This window comes from Perognathus longimembris, chromosome 1 (genome assembly GCF_023159225.1).
Source record: "Perognathus longimembris pacificus isolate PPM17 chromosome 1, ASM2315922v1, whole genome shotgun sequence".
Taxonomy (NCBI): Eukaryota; Metazoa; Chordata; class Mammalia; order Rodentia; family Heteromyidae; genus Perognathus; species Perognathus longimembris.
The window spans coordinates 75,286,948-75,294,061 of NC_063161.1; the positions used below are offsets into that span (position 1 = coordinate 75,286,948).

Genomic DNA, 7,114 nt, shown 5'->3' on the forward strand with positions numbered 1-7,114 from the left:
GGTAGAGTGCTAGCCTTGAGAATAAAGAAGCCAGGGACAGTGCCCAGGCCCTGAGTTCATGGCCCAGGACTGGCAAAAAAAAAAAAAAAAAAAGCAAGGCCAGGCAGGAAAGTCCATGAGATTCTTTTTTTTTTTTGAGCACTGTCCCTGGCTTCTTTTTGCTCAAGGCTAGCACTCTGCCACTTGAGCCACAGCACTACTTCTGGCCGTTTTCTATATATGTGGTGCTGGGGAACTGAACCCAGGACTTCATGTATGGAAGGCAAGCACTCTTGCCACTAGGCTATATTCCCAGCCACCCATGAGATTCTTATCTCCAATTAACCACCAGAAAAATGGAAGTGGCACTTTGGTTCAAAGTGGTAGAGCACTAACTTAGAGTTGAAGAGCTCAGGGACAGCACCCAGGCCCAAAGTTCAAGCCCCAGGACCTACAAAAAAAAAAAAAAAAAAAAAAGAACGAAAATGTAAAAGGCTGCTAAAACTATCTGTCATCTGCTGTGGGTTGAATTACGTCTCCAAAAAGATAGGTTGAAGCTGGGTACCTGTGGCTCACACCTGTAATCCTACCTACTCAGGAGGATGAGATCTGAGGATCACAGCTCAAAGCCAGCCTGGGCAGGAAATTCCCCTGAGACTCTTATCTCCAATTAACCACCAAAGCTGACAAAAAAAAGCCAGAAGTGGCATTGTGGCTTAAAATGGTAAGGTGCTAGCATTGAGCAAAAGAGATGAGGGACAGCACACAAGCCCTGAGTTCAAGCCCCACAACCAAAAAGAAAAGAAAAGAAAGAAAGAAAAAAGATAGTTTGAACCTGCCACTGCGGGCTCACAGCTGTAATCTTGTTTACTCAGGAGGCCTGAGATCTGAAGATCATTGTTCAAAGCCAGTCCAGGCAGGATAGTCCTTGAGACTCTTATCTCCAATTATCCACCAAAAAGCAGAAAGTAGAACTGTGGCTCAAGTGGTAGATTGCTAGCCTTGAGCAAAGAAAGCTCAGTGACAGCACCCAGACCCCAAGTTCAAGTGCTATTACTAGCACACGCACACATGCACATGCACATACACGTGCACACACACACACATAAAAGTTGAAGACCTAACCCCAATACCTCTGAGAAGGCTCTCAATCTTTTTTGTTGTTTTTTGCCAGTCCTGAGGCTTAGACTCAGGGCCTGAGCACTGTCCCTGGCTTCCTTTTGCTCAAGGCTAGCATTCTACCTCTAGAGCCCCAGAGCCACTTCCAGCCTTTTCTGCTCATGTGGTGCTGAGGAATCTTCAGCTCAAGGTCAGTGCTCTACCACTTGAGCCACAGCATCATTTCTGTCTTTGTGGTAGTTAATTAGAGGTAAGAGTCTCAATAACTTTCCTGCCTGGGCTGGCTTTGAACCTCAATCCTCAGATCTCAGCCTCCTGAGTTACCAGGATTACAGGTGTTAGCCACTGGCACCTGGCTTACCTTTATTATTAATTATTTAGTATTATCATCATCATCATCATCATCATCATCATCATCATCATCGTCTTTAAGAAGTTGTACAGGGGGGCTGGGAATATGGCCTAGTGGTAGAATGCTTGCCTTGTATACATGAAGCCCTGGGTTTGATCCCTCAGAACCACATAAATAGAAAAAGCTGTGGCTCAAGTGGTAGAGTGCTAGCCTTGAGCAAAAAGAAGCCAGGGACAGTGATCAGGCCCTGAGTTCAAGCCCCGGGTCTGGCTTAAAAACAAAAAGAAAGAAAAAAGTTGTACAGGGCTGGGAATGTGGTGTAGTAGTAGAGTGCTTGCCTACCATGCATGAAACCCTGGGTTTGATTCCTCGGTACCACATAAACAGAAAAGGCCAGAAGTGATGCTGTGGCTCAAGTGGTAAGAAGGGGGGGGGGGGGGGGGAGAGAGGGAGAGAGGGAGAGAGGGAGAGAGGGAGAGAGGGAGAGAGGGAGAGAGGGAGAGAGGGAGAGAGAGAGGTGTACAAAGCCTGTGCCCTAGTTAAATCAGTCTATTTCATTACCTACAAGTTTGTTGCTTATAATTTTTATTTACTTTCCCCTTGTAATAGTCTGTTCAAAACTTTATTCACAAGTCCAACTCATTTTTCAGGAACACATTTAAAACAATGCCAAAGACTGGAAATGTAATTAAGAGATCAGATATTATTACATAACTATATTTAGGAAAGGGATGCTCCACCCATTGTTTATTAAGTCCGGTGAAGAAGAATGGTCTCTATTAACTGTAGGCCTAGCTTGTATTAGTGGTAGGTAAATATGAATTATTCTTACTTGAAAGGACAGCTCATCAGTTTGAACAAAAACCAGAACTAATAACTTACTAGACAGCCCTAAGATAAATGGACCTATTCTCATCTTAAAAGTAATTTCCAACTAAGCACTGGTGGCTCATTCCTGTAATCATAGTTACACAGGAGGCTGAAATCTGAGGATCACAGTTGAAAGTCAGCCCAGGTAGAAAAATCCATGACTCTTGTCTCCAATTAACCACCAAAAAACCAGAAGTGGAGCTGTAGCCTTGAATGAAAAAGCTTAGGGAAGTGCCCAGGCCCCACATACATACCTACCTCCCAAAAAGGAAGGAAGGGAGGGATGGAGGGAGGGAGGGAAGGAAGGGAGGGAAGGGAGGGAAGGAAGGGAGGGAAGGGAGGAAGGGAAGGGAAGGGAGGGAAGGGAAGGGAGGGAGGGAAGGAAGGAAAATTATATGCCTGGAAATTTCCAAACTAATGCCCTCTGTGTTGAAGCTAAATACCAAAACCTACTTCTGGGATATAGCTTTAGGCCAACTGTGTGGTACTCCTTCTGACTCTCTTTGTGGAGGGAAGCTGGTTTTCCTTCAAATGCCCCCAGGATAAAGTATGTCATTAAAGCACAAGGCTCTGAGATTGGCCAGCACTATTTAAAGGTACTGGAAGAACTTGTCACAAAGCACAAGCTAACCCCACTGCTGACAAATTCATTGTAGAGGCTCCCTAGAGGAACAAACTACCTAGAGGTAGTTTCAAAGAGTGTAATCCATCTATTCATCCAGATAATCTAAAGCAGATCCTTAATTGCTAACCTAAAAGCTCAGATTACATTATGGTGCAGCATAGAACTGATTTTACTGAGTTAAATGTTGATGTTATATCACCAGCCTACATAGTAAGGCCAGAAGTCCCACTAAAACATAGATTATAACAACACAACCCTTTGAAACACCCACTATGTTTACTTAAGGGTATAGCTGAGGAATCTGTCATACATGGAATCTTTGAGAATCCAAAGGAAAACCAGATTCTCTTTTCTCTTATAGTTACTGAACCACACAAACAATTACACTTTCTGAATCTCTGATGAAAAGCAAGGTCTCCTAACAAATGTCAAATACTTCAGCCTAGTATTTTGTGTAGAGAGGGGTGCTTCCATCTCAACCTTCTCTTCAGTCCTGAACTCATCTGCTCATCTCTGCAGTTTAGCAACAGTATGGTGCACACATTCCTGCAAGTCATTAGGAAGCCTTTCTGGAACAAGATGTGGCACAAGTGCCATGTCTCACTCTAAAAAATTACAGCATAACAAGAAGACATTATTAAACAGTCATCCATTATTAAGCATCTTATAAGTTCAATTTCTAAAAGCATTTTAATGTACTCCAAATGCCTAAAGAAAAACACTTCCTTAGCATATGTCTAAAATTACAAGTTTCTTACAATATTAGAGGGACTACACAAATAAAAGTCAAAATTATATATATATATATATGTATATACACACACACACACACACACTCCTCATGTGCTGGGTGCCAGTGGCTCATGACTGTAATCCTAGCTTCTCAGTAGGTGAGATCTGAGGATTTGTGTTCGAAGCCAGACTGGGCAGGAAAGCCCTTAAGACCTTTATGTCCTCCAATTAACTACAAAAAGTTGGAAATGGAGCTGTGTGGCTCAAGTGGTAGAATGCTAGTCTTAAGTGGAAAAGGTCAGGGATAGTGCTCAGTCCCTGAGTTCAAGCCCAAGAATCAAGTAGTCTTTTTTCTTTTTCTGCATGCTAGCCAAGTTCTCTACCACTGAAATACATCCTGAACCCTTCATATTTTTTTAAATTCTCCCTAACTTAAGTGTCCCTAACTTGCAGCACCTTAGAACTTTATCCAAACATTAAACAAATACAATAATAGCTAAATTGTATTCAGGTAATAAAGTGTCCCGTGTTTCTCAGGTTTCTTTAACAATAGCGTAGCTTATTCAAAGCATGTCCTCTACATAAATAAAACATAAACTGCTTTTGTGTTTTTCCATAGAGGCCAACATTCAAAAAGACTTTATAATGTTTGATCTCACATGTGAAACTCTTGTTTTTATTCTGAAAAGTCTATAAAAGGACTAAGAAGCCATTTAATAGCATGTCTACTGTGAGTCACAGGTGTTAGATTACACAATCATCTCCTGAATCCCAGGGATGATGTTTACAGGCCATAAAGCCACATGTGACTAAAGCTGAACTCACACTGTCAAGACGGAAATTCTATTTCTCTAGCCAAAGTTTGGCACAAGTAAATGAAAACAGGATTTAGTTATCTATACTGACCAAAATCTTTTCCCACTGAAAACCAATTGTAAGTTATTTTCACCAAGTCAATAAGTACTTACTTGTACATGCCCAATTTAGATAAAGAATTAAAATTGATAAAAGCAGAATTCCTGTTTATAAAGTTTACAAGTTAGATGCTCAGACATCTTTACACACACACATCTTCACCACCTTGTACTGAAAGTTTCTATTGTTCTGGTTTGTGCAGCGCTGGGGGTGGAACCCAGGGCTTTAATGAGCCACATAGCCCTGAAGGTGTATTTACTGTCCTCTCTCCTAAACACATGTGCACGCACACACGCATGCATGCACACACACCTAAAACTTTAATTACTTAATGAGGAGAGAAGTTTAAAATACAAGACTACAATATGGAGCCCTATGTCAGGTGCAATCCTCATGAGGACACAGCAGCCTTGCTCCAAGCAACTACATAAAATTCCACATTAACCACAGTGTTCTGCTTCTCCACTTCAGTACCACCACTGCTTGCAGCTAGCTGGCCTCCCCCACAACCAAAATCCCCATCCCACCTGGCTCTGAGAAGGCTATCAACCTTCAAGACACTTTCAGAAAGTTCTTCCAGGTCCCTTCTCTACTCTCCACACCCAATGGGGTGGCCAGTATCCAGCTACTGAGGCACTCAATCGCAGCACACATCTTCACCACCTTGTACTGAAAGTTTCTATTGTTCTGGTTTGGGCAGAGCTGGGGGTGGAACCCAGGACTTTGGTGAGCCACATAGCCCTGAAGGTGTATTTACTGTCCTCTCTCCTAAACTTGCTATCTTCTAAAGCAAAACTTCAATCCACACCACTCCTTAACCAGGAACTAGTTGAAACCAGGTTGTGGGGGCTCATGCCTGTAATCCTAGCTTCTCTGGAGGCTAAAATCATGGTTTGAATCCAGGCCAGGGAGGAAAGGTGTGAGACTCCAATTAATCACCAAAAAGCCAGAAGTGGAGCTGTGGCTCCAGAGGGGAGCACTAGGCTTGAGGGGGAAAAGCTCAGGGATAAAATTCTAGGTGTGAGTTCAAGCCCTCGTACTGGCTGACAGGCACAGACACAGACACAGACACACACACAGACACACACACACACACACACCCCTCTGAAGGGCAGCTGCTGGCACTCTTAGTGGTATAGAACCTGCCTGGCCTAACCTGCACAAAATTTTAATACTTTTGTGTGTGTGTGGTCTTGGGCCTTGAACTTTGGACCTGGACGCTCTCCCTAAGCTCCTTTTGCTCAGGGTTAGCACCCTACCACTTGAGCTACAAACAGCACTACGTCTGGGTTTTTCTATGACTAATTGGAGATAAGAGACTTCCCTGCCCTGACTGGCTTCGAACCTCAATACTCAAGATCTCAGCTTTCTGAGTGGCTAGGATTACAGGCGTGAGTCACCAGTGCCCGGGTTAATGCTACTTCTCAATAAGTTCATTGCCGATATAACCAAATCTTCCTGCACCTCCACCAAAACTCGCGGCCCACAGACGTCTCTGCGTTCCCCGCCTCCGCAGGTCCTAAGCCTGCGGGCGCTGAGGACCAGGGCTCGCCCGGCCGCCGCCCACGACGTCCTCGGCCTCCGTGGGCCTTGGCGGAGCGACTCGAAGGCGCTGGGAAACTTACACACCCGCCTGGACCTACAGACCTGGCACAACTTGTCCGCAAGTGCCAAGGCCCCGAGCAGACGCCGGCCCCTAAGAGACGCCGGTCCCGAGCAGACCCCGGTCCCGAGCAGACGCCGCCCCCGAGGAGACCTCGGTCCCGAGCAGACGCCGGCCCCAAGAAAACCCTAGTCCCAAGGAGACCCCGGCCCCAAGGAGACGCCCGGCCACCGACCGGCGGCCTGGGGCGGTAGGAGGCGCCGCCGCGTATCGGGCTCGTCCGGGTGGGCCGCACGGACCCCACACCGAAGCAGTCCGCACCCGAGACGCTGCCGCTTTGCTCTCGGGGAAGGAGCCCCGCCCCCTTGGCCCCTTTCGCCCCGAACCTGGTCCGCCGCTTCGACGGGGTCCGGACCGCGGCTTTCCCGGCGTCGCTCGAGTAGCTCCGGCTTCGCCAGTCCACTCCCCGCCCTCGCGCCCCCGCCTCCGCCCTCCGCCCCGCCCCCAGCACGCGCAAGCACGTCACGCGTCACGTCGCACACGCATGGCGTCATTTCCGGGTCTAGGCAGCTCGGGGACCGACGCACAGAGTGGCGAGAAGAGTGAACGGACGCTCGCTGGGCCGGGGGCTGAGGGTGTCCCCGAGGTGGACGCTGCGCGACGCGCCGCCGGCGCACGGAGCTTCCCGGTCTTTCCCCGCTTCCGGCGCGCGGGAGCTCGGCGCGACCCGCTGCGGGGGTTCACGGGACGGAGGCGACGTGGGGAACGCCGCGGCGAGGTTTGTCCCGGGTCAGGCTCGGAGTGAGGCTCCTGTAAAACCAGGCTGGAACTGACTCCCGCTCCGGCCCGGCCCTTGGAAGACCCAAGACTGGAGCTAGAGGAACTTAATGGTGTTGACACCCCCGATTCCCCACGCGTG

The 7,114-nt window shown here is 47.4% G+C and overlaps 1 protein-coding gene across 6 annotated transcripts in view; it reads right to left on the reverse strand.

The window, feature by feature from the left end:
- Rabgef1 (RAB guanine nucleotide exchange factor 1) overlaps positions 1-6,664 on the reverse strand; it is a 40,782-nt gene extending 34,118 nt beyond the window's left edge. For 2 of the 6 annotated variants that reach the window (XM_048329506.1, XM_048329463.1), the window contains exon 1: positions 6,582-6,664. The gene's annotated coding sequence lies outside the window, so the exon portion shown is untranslated. The other 4 variants (XM_048329480.1, XM_048329497.1, XM_048329473.1 and 1 more) reach the window with 3 other exon arrangements.
- Between the last annotated feature and the right edge of the window lie 450 nt (positions 6,665-7,114).